Source organism: Canis lupus, chromosome 27, assembly GCF_011100685.1.
Source record: "Canis lupus familiaris isolate Mischka breed German Shepherd chromosome 27, alternate assembly UU_Cfam_GSD_1.0, whole genome shotgun sequence".
Taxonomy (NCBI): domain Eukaryota; kingdom Metazoa; phylum Chordata; class Mammalia; order Carnivora; family Canidae; genus Canis; species Canis lupus.
The window spans coordinates 6,024,727-6,040,322 of NC_049248.1; the positions used below are offsets into that span (position 1 = coordinate 6,024,727).

Sequence of the window (15,596 nt, forward strand, 5' to 3'; positions counted from 1 at the left end):
ATGTAATGTAATATAGGTTACAAGGGATTAGGATGGGGACACCTTTGAGGGACCATTATTATTCTGTTTACAATGGTGTCCAGTGACTCCCCCCGCCCCAGAATTCTGCTTATTTAATGCATCTACCCATGTGCTTACTTACTTACTCATTTGTTGAACTCTTTTTTTAAAATTTTTATTTATTATTTATGATAGTCACGCAGAGAGAGAGAGAGAGAGAGGCAGAGACACAGGCAGAGGGAGAAGCAGGCTCCATGCACCGGGAGCCCGACGTGGGTTTCGATCCCGGGTCTCCAGGATCGCGCCCTGGGCCAAAGGCAGGCGCCAAATCACTGCGCCACCCAGGGATCCCTCATTTGTTGAACTCTTACTATGTCCCATGGGCTTTGTTAGATGGTGGGAAGTCAAAGGTGCACAGTACATAGTAAAAAGTGGGAAGCAAGAATGAACGATTGCAGAGTGGTCTGACAAACATTATACTGCAGGTGTGCAAAGGGGACAGAGGAGGGGCAATAATCCCACACTGGAAAAAGAGATGACACCTGACCTGAGATTTAAGGGAGCTAGAACTGGAGATGGGGGTCCATACAGAGAGAAGACCATTTGCAAAGACCTGGGCAGTATGGTGTTCCCTGGAAGTTAAGATAGTTTAAAAGTTACTGGAGCAGAAGGTGCTTTTCTCACATTCTTCCTGTGCCATTCTTAAGGAAGAGAGTTGAGTCTAGATAGGTAAGTGTGGGCAGATCATGGTAGGTCTCATGTGAAGATAAGGAGCTGTACTTGATGCTACAGCCATTAGGAAGAGACTGAAGAATTTCAGACAGGGAAGTGATGGTGGGCTGATATGCCAGCTACACATAATGACTTTCCAATTTTAGGGCTTCCTTTCTTCCAGGGGCCACATATGGTCTTCCTTTTTGTAATGTGAGTTTAATGCAGTCATTTTCTACCTTTGTAGTCAGCCTCCCTAAGCTAACCTTGTGGCCTCCTGTTGGCTAAGGCTGCGTTGAGGTCCTCAAAGATGAATTTGCAGCATCTCTTCCCATATTATGCCCAGGACCTGGCCCTGAGTACCTCCAGGCTTTGAGGCTCTTTCCCCCAGAGCCATCTGCATGAAGGTCCTAACTAGGACAGCATCAATGAATGATGAATGCATTTGTAGAAGATGATTACTTGTCTCAGCAGATTTGTTGCTTCTTTGAAGGTAGGAGCAGAAGCAATTAAGCAGCAGCTGTGGTATAGTGGCAAAAGCACTGGTTTTAGTCAGAAAATCTGACTATGAATCTCAGCTCTTCCATTTAATAAGCATTTGGCTTTGGGGAAGTCACACAAATTTATCATGTCTCAATTCCATAATCTACAGAATGGGGGATGTATAAGTCAGGCTGTAACTGCTGTAACCAAAAGTTTGAAGTTTAACACAAAGTAAGCTTATGTCTTACTCATACCACAGTTCAAAAGGGTCATTCCTTCTCAAGTGGCTCTTCTGCATAGCTCTTCTCCAACCTGTAACTCATGGACTCCGGATCTCTCCATCTTATGGCTGCTCAATGCCCTCCACCAAGCAGTGCTCAGAGTTGCCCCTTTTTTGCCCAACAGATAGGGAAAGGAGAGACAGTGTTAAGGATTGTGCAGTTTTAGGGTCCAGGTAAAGAAGTGACCATATCCATTTTTCCCACATTCCACTGGGCAGAACCCAGTCACATGGCTGCATGCATTTAACTGCAGGGGAAGCTAGGAAATGTAGTCCAACTGTGCGCCCAGAGGGAAAAGGAAATGATTTGGTTTACCAAATACCTGATCAGCCTTTCTAATATACCACTGTAATGGTACAATTGTTTCTAGAATTAAGTTAGATAAGTAAGTGCTGGTGCTGAGTAGTGCTACGCAGATGATAGATAGGGAATGCGGGTTTTCATGCCCTGAAAGGGGTGCCTGGGAGAACAAACGCTTCAGGGAGGAAATATAAATTGCGGGTTGTGAGAGCAGTCCTCTTTTGTGGTTTCTTTTAGAGTGTATCAGGAAACAATATTCAGTAAGAAATAGTCCATTATAATCAGTAAAAATTTTTAAACAGAAAATAGTCCATTAGCCCTGGCACCCTTAGGAAAGAGCTTTTTGTCTGACAGACACAGTGATGCTTCCTGACTCTGATAGAAGCAATGTCACCAGCCATCTTCATCTGCCTTTGTTGCTTCTTTTCCAAGTAATTGTCCCCTTTCCAACATCTCCACACTAATTCCCCTCACTGAGGATTATAATGGGGTCCGAATCAAGAGTGATAGGCGGGGAGGGGGGATTAAACCAGGCAAAATAACTTAGAGGGATAAATAAGGCAATATAGGTCATCTAAAGGAGAATTAAATGGAATTTGGCCTGAGAGAAAGGTCCAGACTAATTCAAATGCTTGTGCAACTAAATATGCAAATCAATTGAACAGAGAGTAGAGGGAACTCTGATGTAAATGCTTTGTAATGAAGACTTCCTTGACTCCAAATGTTAGGGCCTTTTTGCCATTCCAATCCATTTCTCCCCGCCCCCCCCATGCCCCCCCCCCCATCTGATGATGGGAACTTAATTAGGAATAGAAGAAATTCTACCTCCCTTGCATATTTCAAGACTGATGATTTTTGTAGAATAAGTATTTTTTAAGACCTAATAAGAAGATTATTCCTTCTCCCTTTCACCAGTTCAAGCCCTACCTTGGAAAAAACAGCAAGAAGAAACTATTTACTGATGTGTGCTGCTTTTAGAGCCATCCCAAGGGACAGATACATCTCCATTAAGTGTCCAGTTGTTGAGAGCTGCAGTAGGCTCAGTAATGAACTCTGTGATCTGAAGACTGGGGGCTGGTTGCAAGGGGGCTCTAATGGCGACTTGGAAAGCAAGTCCTTCTCTGAAGATGTCTAAGAATGGGTCATTGGAAGAAAGCTGCTGAGCCATATGTATGAAGGCTGAGGGGCAAGCTGCAGAGAGTGATGAATAGGGGTCATTTGAAAGAAAAGACATGACAAGTTAAAGGAAAATAATGATTGTGGCTCAGAACTCAGAGCTTTTATCCAGCCATGAGCTATTCTTGCTCTGCCTGGGGGAGGGAGAGCTATAGACTGCTTCTGCCTCAGAGAGGCATGAAAAGGAAGAGAGGCTTGGTCTCAGGGTATATGGGAAGACAAGAAGAAAGGGCTCAGCCCAAGAGCTAGAAAAAAGGTGGAAGAGGAGGAGTTGAAGAAGGAGACCAGCAGAAAGTGTAGAGAACCAGGATTCAGGATTCTAGTCCTAGAGCCCTCAAGGTCCCTGTTTCAGAAAAAAAAAAAAAAGGGTGGAGAAGAACTCCATGGTTTCCCTTCTCTTTATAACTAGTTTTGTTTCCCCTTTCAGTGGATTTCCTTATGAAAGGGGATTGCAATTTGTGGTTGTTACAAACCTGGGTTTAAATGCTAACCCTACCGTTTGTTAGCTAGGTGAACTTGGGAAAGTTTGTCAACTTCCCTGAACTTCAGGGAAGGGCAAAGATTAAGAGAATAATGTATGTAAAATAGCACAGTGTCTGGCATATAGCATTAATTTATCAAAAGTTATCTGACACTGTAAAAAAAAAAGTACTTGATAGTTGGAATGATCAAGGAAATGACTGGAAATTTGAGAAGGCATTCCAGATGGTGTGATAGAATTGTCCTCATGCAAACAAAAACCTGAAGGCATTTTTTTAAAGGATTTTATTTATTTATTCATGAGAGACACAGAGAGAGGCAGAGACATAGGCAGCGTGAGGAGCAAGCTCCAGGCAGTGAGCCCGATGCAGGACTTGATCCCAGGACCACGGAATCATGCCCTGAGCCAAAGGCAGATGCTCAACTGTTGAGCCACCCAGGCGTCCCCTGAAGGCCGTTTTCATGGGATTTGCACCCATTTAGAGACAGAAGATATGGCTTCCTGTCACAGTGCCACCACTAATAAGCTGTGGGCCCTACAGGCTGCCCAAGTAAGCTGTTCAGGACTCAGGCTCTCATTTTAAAAATAGAAATTCTACTAAGTACTTGATCTGCCTCATAGGGGTCTCCTGGGGGTCTGTAGGGCAAACTCAAGAGCATCTTGTGAAAGGCAGAACTCTAGGTAAACACTGGGGGTCCCTAAGGTGAGTAACTGGTACAGGGAGGAGGATGGTGATCCCTGGAAGTCAGAGGCTGAGATGATTAGGGAGAGAGAAGAGGAATGGGGTGGGGAACAGAGAATAGAAGAGAAGGTGCTAAGAAGCTGACAGACAGTAGATATAGAGGCCAAGATTATCCTTAGGTTAGTTGAAGCCTCAGGGTTATAACCAGGAAGAACAAAATCCAGGTACAAGAGTAAAGGTAGGATTTCTGTGAAAGACTGTTTTTCGTTAGGAATTTTGAGCTGAAGATCATGGGGGTTGAAAGTATAAAATAATGATAATAAATTACATTTATTGAGTTACTTATTCTTTTTTTTAAATGTATTTATTCACGAGAGACACACACACACAGAGAGAGAGAGAGAGAGAGAGAGAGAGAGAGAAGCAGAGACACAGGCAGAGGGAGAAGCAGGCTCCATGCAGGGAGTCTGATGTGGGACTCGATCCTGGGTCTCCAGGATCAGCCCCTGGGTTGAAGGCGGTGCTAACCTGCTGAGCCACCTGGGCTGCCCGAATTACTTATTCTTGAGTGCCCACTAAGGACCAAGCATGGTTTTAGGTGCTGGGGATACAGACATCAGTGAACAAAACAGAAAAGAATTTCTGTCCTCATGGAGCTGATGACATAAGCAGGAAAATAGATACATTTTTAAGAAGAAATATATAAATTGGAACAAGTGGATGTCTACAGTTAGACCCTAACCTTGCATTATATGCAAACGTAACTCAAAATGGATCAAGGACCAAAGTGCAAGAGCCAAAGCTATAAACTCTTAGAAGAAAGCATAGGCATAATCTTTGGGATCTTGGACTTTGCAATGGAGTCTTAATTAAAATACTCAAAACACAAGCAACAAGAGCAAAATAGATTAATTTGAATTATCAAATTAAAACCTTTTTTACTTTAAGTTTGCACTACCAAGAAAGTGAAAAGACAACTCATAATTTTTTTGTAAGTCTACTCTAAAAAATAAAATTTAATCAATTTTTAAAAAAAACTCACTAAGGGCAGAAAATGTTGCGAATCATGTATCTGATTAGAGACTTGTATCTAGAATAAATAAAGAATTCTTTAAAAACAGACAAAGGATCTGAATAAACATTTCTCCAAAGATGCCACACAAATGGCCAATAAGCACATGGAAAGATGCTCAACATCATTAACCATGAGGGACATGCAAATCAAAACCACAATGAGATACCACTTCACATTCCGTAGGATGGCTACAATGAAAAAAACAAGTAAGCAAACAAGCAAAAAACTTACCATTGTTGGTGAGGATACAGAAAATTTCCTGCTGGTGGGAATGTAAAGTGGTGCAGCCACTTTGGAAAACAGGCAGTTCCTCAGAAAGTTAAATACAGAGTGACCATGTAACCCAGTGATTCCACTGCCAGGTGTATATACCCAAAAGAAATGAGAACCTGTCCACCAAAAAATCTGTATGTGAATGTTCCTAGCACATTATTCATAATAGCCCAAAGGTAGAAATAATGCAATTTTCCATCTGCAGGTGAATGGGTAAACAAAGTGTGATATATCCTTGTGATGGAATCTTATTTGGCCACAGAAAGGATTGGAGTCCTAACACAGGCTATGACAGATTGAACCTTGAATATCTTACGCAAAGGAAAGAAACCAGTCACAAAAGGCCATGTATTATATTATTCCATTTATGGGAAATGTTTAGGATAGGCAAATATAAAGGAAGAAAGTGGGTTAGTGGTTGCTGTGAACTGGTTGGAAATGAAGGGGGACTTTGAGGAAGGCTTTGGAGGTGATAGCTAAAGGGGTTTCCTTGGAGGTGAGGCATATATTCTAAAATTGATCATGGTGATAGTTTGCACAACTCTGCATAGACTATAACCTATCGAATTGCCCATTTTAAATGTGTGAATTGTATGGCATGTGAATTCTATCGCAATAAAGCCTTTACAAAGAGACAAGTATAGGTTGTGCGAGATGGGGATAAGTTCTATGAGGAATAGGTGGGGTGTGGTCAGGGAGGGCCTCTCCATGGAGGTGACATTTAAGTGGAGACCAGAAGGAAGTGAGAAACCAGAAGCCACAGAGAGCTTGCCATGTCAAAAACTGTGAGGAGGCCCACGTGGCGGAGGCTGACTGAAGGAGAGGACCTAAAGTCTCAGAGACAGGCACCAGCACCTTCCAGATTACATAGGTCATACGGACTGAGGTTGGGAGTTCAGATTTTATACTTGGTGTGAATGGGAAGATATTGGAGTCTTTAAAGGAAGCAAATGACACATATGGATTTACATTTTTAAATTACCCTGGCTGGGGGTGGAGAACAGTTTGCAGGATAGTTGGAATGAGCGAAACACCGGTACACCAGCTCTCTAGGGGGAAAGAAAGGCCCTGGTTTGTCATGTTTGCTAATTTCTGTGGTGTGAATGTTCCTATTGTGGACAATTTTAAACCACCAGTTTGACAAGCTGGAAAAATTCCTGAAAATGTAACAGTCGGCCCTTATGAGCCAGTTGGAGCTCCAGCACACCCCTGGCAGGAGGACACCCCTGGCAGGATGAGACTGATGGAGAGACTTCTAGAGCAGTAAAGTGGTGAGAAAAAGTAATCAGATTTGGGGCATATTTTTAAAGCTTCCTTATATTATGAACAAGGGTAAGTGGCACTCTTGCTGTATCTCATTCGATCCTGATAGCAGCTCAGAGCCACCTTTAGCCCGTAGAGGATCTTTGTTCAGATTAGAAAAAGATACCCCTTCTTCTGGATGTTGAGCAGCCACAGCAGGGTGTGTGGCACAATATGAGGAGTGCAGGCTTGGCTTCAGATCCACTCATACCAGCTGCCTGATACAGGGCACAACCTTAAAATTCATAACAAAGCATCCCTTTGACAGTGTTGACAAAGATGTTATTATGTGCCTCCCCCCCCTTTTAAAAAGATTTTATTTATTTATTTTGAGAGAGAGAGAGAGAACATGAGGAGGGCAAGGGGTAGAGGGAGAGAAAGGAGCAGACTTCCCACTGAGCAGGGAGCCCCAATGTAGGGCTTGACCCCAGGATTTTGGGATTCATGACCTGAACCGAAGGCAAATGCCTTAACCGACTGAGCCACCCAGGCACTCTATGGATCCTTTTTTATAGATGAGAAATTGGTAGTCCAAATCAGTTAAGTAACTTGCCTAAAAGTTGGGGAGATGGGATTTGCACCCAATATATAGCCTGACATCCTGAAGTGAATCTGTACACCTGTCATGTATGCCAGATTGCAGGGCAAGGAGATGAAAGAAAGAAAGAACAGAAAACCTAGCGTTCTAGATTTCTATGGCAAAATTTTTATCCCTGGAATTGTGGCAACCCAAGGGAAGGAGAAAGGAATTACAGTTATTAAATTTCTACTTTATGAATAAAATACTCCTAATAGCTTCATATTAATTTGGAAAGAAGAGATTTTTTTTTAAGAAGAGAAATTTTGGCTTCATTTTAAAGAAGAGAACACAGGCTCAGAGAGGTTAAGAAATGTGCACAGGGAGGCTGTGGCTCCCTGGGTGGCTCAGCGGTTGAGTGTCTGCCTTCAGCTCAGGTCCTGATCCCAGGGTCCTAGGATGGAGTCCTACATCAGGCTCTTCGAGGGGAGCCTCCTTCTCCCTCTGCCTGTGTCTCTGCCTCTCTCTCTCTGTGTGTGTCTCTCATGAGTAAATAAATAAAATATTAAAAGAAGAAATGTGCCCAGGATAGCACAGCTGGTAAGTAGCATCTGTGGCAATGGCCTGTGCCCTTTCCATATCATCTCTCAGGAGCTTGAGCTTTAACAGAAGGCAAAGGAGCCCTACCCTTTAAGTATATCTACCCTTCCTCTGAAGATGATAAGATGATAGGCACATTTCTAGAGCAAGTTGGCTATTTCCTGAAATATTTAAGCAACCCAGTATCAAGCCAGTATGGAAATCAGATGTTCATTCTTTCAATAAACGTTGAATAGTCTGTTATTTACCAGCCATTCCCAGTTGAGGGACTGGGACTGCAGTGATGAATAAGCATTGTCTAACCTTGTAAATTGTTCTGCTTTCCTCTCTATGTTTTCATTTATAGTTTGGGGCACCAATCCCTTTTGCTCACTCCTAATCAATCTATGACTTTAAGGGAGACCAGGATGCTCACATAATTTGACATTTCTCTAAGCAGCTGTGGGAAATGGAATCTGGACACATGGAAGTTGTCAAAAATTGAAACCATCTTTCCTTTGAATAAAATGTCACTTTGCCCCTTCCTCTGCCAATTCCTGAGCTGACAAAATCGGGAATGCCAACTGCAGTATTTCTAGACAGTGTCGGGCCAGCCCAGCACTTGTACCCACTTCTCTACTCTTTATCTCCCTATTTTTAACAAGAGAACAAGGACCTGTTTTGTGAGGTTGTGGGTACTTCCCTAGAGCAAGGCCCCTTCCTGGCTTTGGGAAAGACCAGAGGATTAGGCTAGAAGTTTTTTTTCATGGAAATGGAATTCAAATTGGAACCGTTTCTCTGTGCTGCAGAGAGCATGGTTACAGTATGGTCCACATCAGCCAGATGTGGCATTCCAAATGCAGACTCTGATGAGCTAAGCTTATGCCTGCACCCTGAATGAAAGGCTGCATGCATATCCTTTTCCTGAGAGAACTCACTTCTAGTGATGAGATAGTGAAATACCCCCCAGGGGTCTGTGTGTGTGTGTGTGTGTGTGTGTGGTGTGGTGGTGGTGGTGGTGGTGTGTGTGTGTGTGTGTGTAAAAAAGGAAGCCGCAGAGGATTACTTCTGCATTCAGGAAAGCAGATGACTAGGTTGAGCACTGGACCCCCCTGAGGTCAAACATCTTACTTCCCAGGATGGAGTCCATCCTAACAGCTCAGCTGAGTGACTTCCTACCAGTTACTTGACTTTCTGTGAGCTGTTGCTGCATAACAAAGTATCCAGTTCCTAGTGACTTAAAATAATGATTCATTATTATTATATACCATAGTTCTGTAACTCGGGAATTCAGACGAATCATAGTCAGAATGCTCTGTATCTGCTCTGTGACGTCTGGGGCCTCAGCTTGGAGCGTCTGAATGACTGAGCACTGAAACAGCTAGGGGCTGGTTGGAGTCGTGTGTGTGTGTGTGTGTGTGTGTGTGTATACACGTATACAAGTATGTTTATATTTTACTCCCTATTAGATAGACTTTCCTTGGGGCAAGATTCATAGTTATTTTTTCAACTTTGTGTATCAGAGCCTAATGCAGTATCTGGTACACAGAGGATGCTCAATTATTATTTGTGGAATAAATGCATAAATTCCTATGAAGTCTCCAGTATGCATGGAAAAGACAGCGGACAATGACAAGAAAGAATCAACAAAGGCCACTCACAAGGAGCTTTCTTTTAGTTTTCTCCCCATATACAAATACTGTTCAATTCACCCTGAAATGAGTGGAGAATTCTATTTATTTTGCAGTTAATACAGCTTGAGAAGTTCAGGGCTCACAGATTCTTAACCATGCTATTGCCTGGGATAATAGAAAATGCCTGCACTAATTAATTTGGGCTTTTCAGATTAATAGGTTCTGGGACTAAATGGGGGACACAGAGTACTTTGGGATTTTTAGATGACAAATCAGTTGGAAATGTCCTTTACTGTAATTTTCACCTCCCTGCATTTTGGCTGTTAGTATAAAATCCTTCAGCTTCTGCCATTCATCTTTCTCTTAGATGAGCACTTCCCAATATAGAATGGTACAGGAACACTTGTGAATCTGAGGGAAAATGGCACCTGGAGGGATGAGTGTCTGCATCTCTCTCTCTGCCTCTGTGGCTGTAGATACTGCAGCTGGTAACATAAGTCCTGCTCTGCATCACCCCCGAAAATGGTCCTAGGCCTGCTGGGAGGGGTGCATAAAGCCCGCTCCTCACCCAGTGGGAGGGCCTGGTGGGCGATATCTGAGGTGACAGTGGAGGACCAGAATTGAAAGAGTACCCATCTGGGTATTGCTGCCATTGTTGCTCTTGGGGAGAATGTAGTTCTTTCTACCAGTTAGTGGGCAGAGACCCTCTGAAACAGTATAGACCTAGGATTAGGAGCACGTTTCCAGAATCTGAAGGTTATAGAATTAGGATTGTAATTTACCCTAGAATCCAGAGTCCTTGCATGGAAGAGGGGAAACTGAGGCCTCAGGAAGCACCACGACACAGCCTGAACAGTGAGCACATACATGGTCCCAGAAGTCAGATTCCTTGACTTCAACTTTAGTGTTTAAGGCTCTTGATGTGACTGTCCTTTGAAGAGGGCAAAACACCATGAAAAAGTAAGATCATTGTTAATGCTGCAGTCACGTGTCCCTTGGTCATCTGAATGGGAAGCATGAATGGAGAGGAAACGGAGTTCTCTCCAGAACATGATCACCTCTCTCCCTCCTCTCTCTTGCACTCCCTCCCACTCTACCTTCCACGTGGTGGTCCTCTCTTTCTCTGGACTCTGGTCCCCTCACTGTCGTCCTGGCCCCAGGCCCAGGTGGAAATAACACAACCATTTCAGGAAAGAAGGTGCAGAGAGGGGCAGTGGGTCGGAGGTAGGGAGCGGCTTCCACCTGCTCAGGAGGCACGAATGGTGTGTGAGGGTTCTCCAGTGCTCTCTCCTCTTACATCCTCGCTTGGCCCCTCATCTCTAGGAGTCCTGGTGGTCCAGATCTCCAAGAGAACAGTGGTGGAATCCTTGCTCTCAACCCCGTCAGGCACCTTCGCCCACTGTTTTCAGAGCCTGGCTGGCTTCTGTAAATTGTGTCTGGGAGGAAATGAGGTCCTCCTTCCAGGGGCTGTTTCCAGGCTTCTTGAACCACCAAGCACTGGGAGGGAGAATGAATATTTTATAAAAGGTCATAAAACATAATCTGTTACTTTGAGTGAATTAGAGTCTGTAGTTAAAAAAAGAGAGAAGTTGCCATCAGTAGACCAGGAGTTCTGCATTATTTAGCCCCAGCTATTCCATCACATCAGTAAAGCAGGAGAACCAGAACATTAAAATCACACCCTTTGCTCCTGAGGAAGGGAAGTAACATCCTGGAGGTCCACTTCATACCACTTGGACTTACTTGGCAGGGGACGGTGGCTCTCTGTCTGGAGTGTGCTTGGGAGGAGGGGGCATAGATTTCTGCACCCCTACTAACACAGTACCTTACAGAGAACTTTTCTGAGATCTTGGCTTCCCACCCTATTTTAGGATCTGTCTTATTCAACAGTGTTCTCTAATTGCTTCTCTTTTACAGCACTAGGCTCTGCCAAATTTCTGATCCTAGGGGAAAACCAAAAGTCATTTTACTTTTGTTTGGATGCAAAATGATTTAACTTCCTTTGCCTTAAGCACTCCATCACAAACTACAGCCTGGACCTCACCATTCCTAATCATAAAATCCTCTAGCTTGTTTTCAGAACTGATGGAGCATGCTACCCCATGGACTCCACAGATAGCAAAATAATCCATAGACATAAACTTTGAAACTACAATTCCTTTAACTGTGTCAAGGATTTCAGATCAACCTCTTCACAGATCAAAGAATATACACTTCACTCCAGTGGTAGAAGAGGCAGAAAAATATCTTCTCCATCTTTCCAGAACATACCCTGAGAGTCATTTTTGTTGTTGTTGTTGTTGTTGTTGTTCTTCTTCTTCTTCTTTCTCCTTCTCCTTCTCCTTCTCCTTCTCCTTCTCCTTCTTATTCTTTCATTACCAGACTGGCTTTTGGTAACTCTTTCCCTCATGCTTACTATTTGGGGGCCATATCTACAATGACATGTGGCTTTCTGTGTCTTGCCTGGCTTACCTTCCCTCTGCCATCCAACCCCTTCCCTCCCACATACATATACACACACTCATGTTCACATTTGCAGTTATATAGGATCTGGTTTTATTCCATCAGTGCCTTGAGAAGAATGGTGTTATCAAAGATGAAGGAAGATGCTCTGGACCTTGTGGGATTCTTTATATTACCTGCTTAGCAACCAACCCTATCTCTGCATAGGCTGCACACTCTCCTCATCTCTTCTTTCTGATTGCTTTCTCCTCCTCCTGTTCCTTATTGTTCCTCACCAACTAACATGACGAGCACCTGTTATATATATATATATGAAGGCTATTGTTCTAGACCAGGGGAAAAAAATGACAGGACGCTTGTCCTCACAAGGATTGGAGTCTATGGGAACATATGCTTCTCCTGATCTGCCACTTCACCCTAAAAGAGTTTGCTATTTATAACCCATAGAGTAGGTAAATCCTAATGAGCAGGGAATTCAGAGATCCTGGATTCCGATCACCATTGCTGTAAGACCACGGAAAAGTCATTTACTCCTTCTAAGGTCCAATTCTGTCAGCAAATTAAGGCAGTTGAGTGAGGTAATACTGTCACTCTTAAGGATTGGTTCCTATGATTTAATTTTCTCAAATTATGCCCTACAGTACATGAAGATCTCAAACGTAAGGTTTGGTGAAAAGTGAGGTTCTATGTTTGAATCTACTTGGAAAATATTAGGTTAAATAATGTTAAGGAACATATCAGAGGCTTTAATATTCTAATGTCTATTGTGAACCTCTCTGAATTAAAGTAGCAGATTCCCAAATGCATTTAATTGAAGAGTGTCCATGTGTGTAAATATCTATTAACATGATGCAGAACTAGAATTGTATAGAACACAGTTTGCTAATGAAAAAAGCAGAATGCCTGCAACATCAGGCTGCTTACATTTGCAGACTTCTCGGTACCCACTTGCTCTGCCACCTGGGGGATTATTTAACTTTTCTGTACTTCAGTTTTCTTGTGTGCCTAAGAAAATTAGGGAAAGTTCCTATCTCACGGCTCTTAGAAAAGTGGTTGGAATACAGTAAGCATTCAGTAAATGCTTATACTCAGCTATTGTTATCTTTGGTGAGTATTAAAATATTAACAAAAAGCATTTACTTTTTAAAAAAGATTTTGTTTATTTATTGGAGAGAGAGAGTGAGTGAGTGAGTGAAAGAGAGCACAAGCAGGAGGAGGAGCAGAAGGAGAAGGAGAGGCAGAGGAAGAGGAAGGAGCAGAGGGAGAGGGAGAAGCAGACTCCCTGCTGAGCCAGGAGCCTAGGCATGTGTGGCTCCATCCCAGAACCCTGGGATAATGATCTATTAACCAACTGAGCTACCCAGGTGCCGCAAGCACTTATATTTTATCATGAAGACTGACTTAGCAAGAGTCTGTGGTCCTGTTTGAGATGTCAGCTCAGATGCCGGAATGAGACAGCATGCTGTTGCCTCGGGGATGCAAAGTTGGGTCAGAAAATGGGCAAGGAAAAGCAAAAATTCAGAGGAGCTCAATACAAACACATGGGAAAATCCCTACAGAATGATATGGTTAGGGGTAGGAGTAAGCAATAATAACAAAAATGTTGACCAAAGTGAAGCTTTGGTAATGAATTTCATGACTCATGTTCCATTTGTTTCTTTTAGCCATAGAAAATGGAACATTGATTACCTTTGTTGTGTCTTCCAAGCAGGAAAGCAAGTAGGTATACAGGTCAGGAGAGGCTAGGTTATGCTGTAGGAACAAGTATCTCATAAATCTCAGTGGGTTTAATAAAGGGTTATTTATTGCTCCAACCCTGGTGTTCTTGACGCTGTGATCTATTCTTTCAATCTGGGTCATAGGCTGGTGGAGCAGCCACCTTCTCATGTGCTTGCATCATTATGGCAGAGGAAAACCACTCTGATAAGTAAGTGGTACAGGCCAGATACAACACATGACCTAACTCATCAGCTAGAACTAGGCACATGACCCCACCATATCATTACATGGGCCAGGAATGGCACAATACTACTGTGCACACAGGAGGTAGAGAGCTGGAAATATTTGGTAAATGGTAGCAATGACTCTCATCAACTGCCCTTTTGATCATGAACTGTCTGGCTATCATAGGCAAAATGACTTATTCACGCCCTAGGGGAGACAATCCAAAAGTCACTCAAAAGTCTTATCTAGTCCTGGCATGAAGCTGAAATTCTAGGATCTTCAGACACATGTAGCAATCTCCATGTTAGGAAATGACATGTTCTAGTCTCTACATCAATTAGGATCGTGACTTCTCCTAATTCAGAAAGTTAGGGAACCTACAAGACCAATTACATTTCCCTCTCTCATAACACAATAGACAATAGCTGATCTAAAATGGGATAACTTTAATAAATAGTCCCATTCAGAAAGGGATAGATAGAAGAAGCTCAGCAGTCACTGGTTTGTAGTGATGCTGAAACCCTGCTATGTACAATTGGACCTTTGTTTGGCTGTGGTTCTTTGTCTCTTCATGTCTTCTCTAGAATATTCCTTTTTCTCTGTTATCTTTGTTGGTTGCATCTGCAATAGGCATTGCTGCTGGTACTCTTCCTTGGGGACTAAGTAGCTCTCTCAGCCAGGTTCTTGAACATAAAAATTTAGGGGCGAAGGATTGTTTCAGGTCCTGAACAGACTGAGCAATGAATGGTTCAGTCCAGGTCATGTTCCTTTGAGTATGGCTATCTTAAAATGATCTTGGGCTTTTCTTTATCTGTTCTAGGCAGCTCTATGTGCCACTAGTCAATAACCACACCCATAGTTCTTCTTGAGATGAACATAATTTGAGTCTATCAGTTTTCTGTGGGAAGTTACACTTCTAGTTTCTCGCTCTTTCTCTGTCTCTTCTTCATCCTCTGTTTCTAAGCCACTTTGTCCAATTAAAATGATTTCTTTTTTGGTGGTGGTGGTGTGGTATGCAGGAGTGGGAGCCACAACTATAATCAGTTTTTGCTCTAAAACGTCTTATTACATTCCGAGGTATTAACAATGGGCATGACTGCCCTCAGCTTGATTGTGCCTCAGCAAACCTGAGTCCTAATCAGCCTTTTGTACACAGAGGTCTTTTAATTTTTGTTTACTTTCTGAGGGGGGGTGATGGGAGGCAGTTGCCACTGCCAATCCTCAAGATCCCCACATTTCTGGACTGTCTCTGGCCCATTCCACCTCTGCTTGCTAAGTGACCAATTCTTTTCTGAGCACATCAGTATCTTGTACTATGTTGCCAGACGCAGCCCACAGTAGTCACTGTATAATACTAACAATCTGTTTTCAAACCTCCTCTCAGATATGCAAGTTTCAGGGACTTTATCTGCTTCTAAGCTGTCACAGGCAACAATTTTCAAATATTTTGCCACTTGTAATATGGATTGCTTGTAAAGTTTCTTCATTGCACATCATTTGGCCCCAATCCAATGCCACAAATTTTAGGTTTTTGGTTATAGCAGCTCCTCATTTCTGGGTAGTACTGCTGAATTGGTTCAGATAAACTAGATTATGCCATGCCATGCCACCAAACAGATAAACCCCCATATATCAGAGGATTAGAACAACAAAAGATGGTTTATCACTCATGCTACATTTATATTTCTTTGGCTG

At 42.9% G+C, this 15,596-nt stretch overlaps 1 protein-coding gene and 1 long non-coding RNA gene across 6 annotated transcripts in view; one reads left to right on the plus strand and one right to left on the minus strand.

The window, feature by feature from the left end:
- Positions 1-15,596, plus strand: part of GALNT8 (polypeptide N-acetylgalactosaminyltransferase 8) — a 134,681-nt gene that overhangs the window by 70,260 nt on the left and 48,825 nt on the right. The window lies entirely within an intron of this gene.
- LOC102151868 overlaps positions 1-15,596 on the minus strand; it is a 28,583-nt gene that overhangs the window by 7,722 nt on the left and 5,265 nt on the right. The window contains exon 2 of one of the 4 annotated variants that reach the window (XR_005379762.1): positions 10,277-10,425. The exons of 2 other annotated variants lie outside the window; for them this stretch is intronic. This is a non-coding gene — a long non-coding RNA (uncharacterized LOC102151868). Of the gene's footprint in view, positions 1-10,276; positions 10,992-15,596 lie in introns of all 4 variants that reach the window. One more of the 4 variants, XR_005379760.1, reaches the window with a different exon arrangement.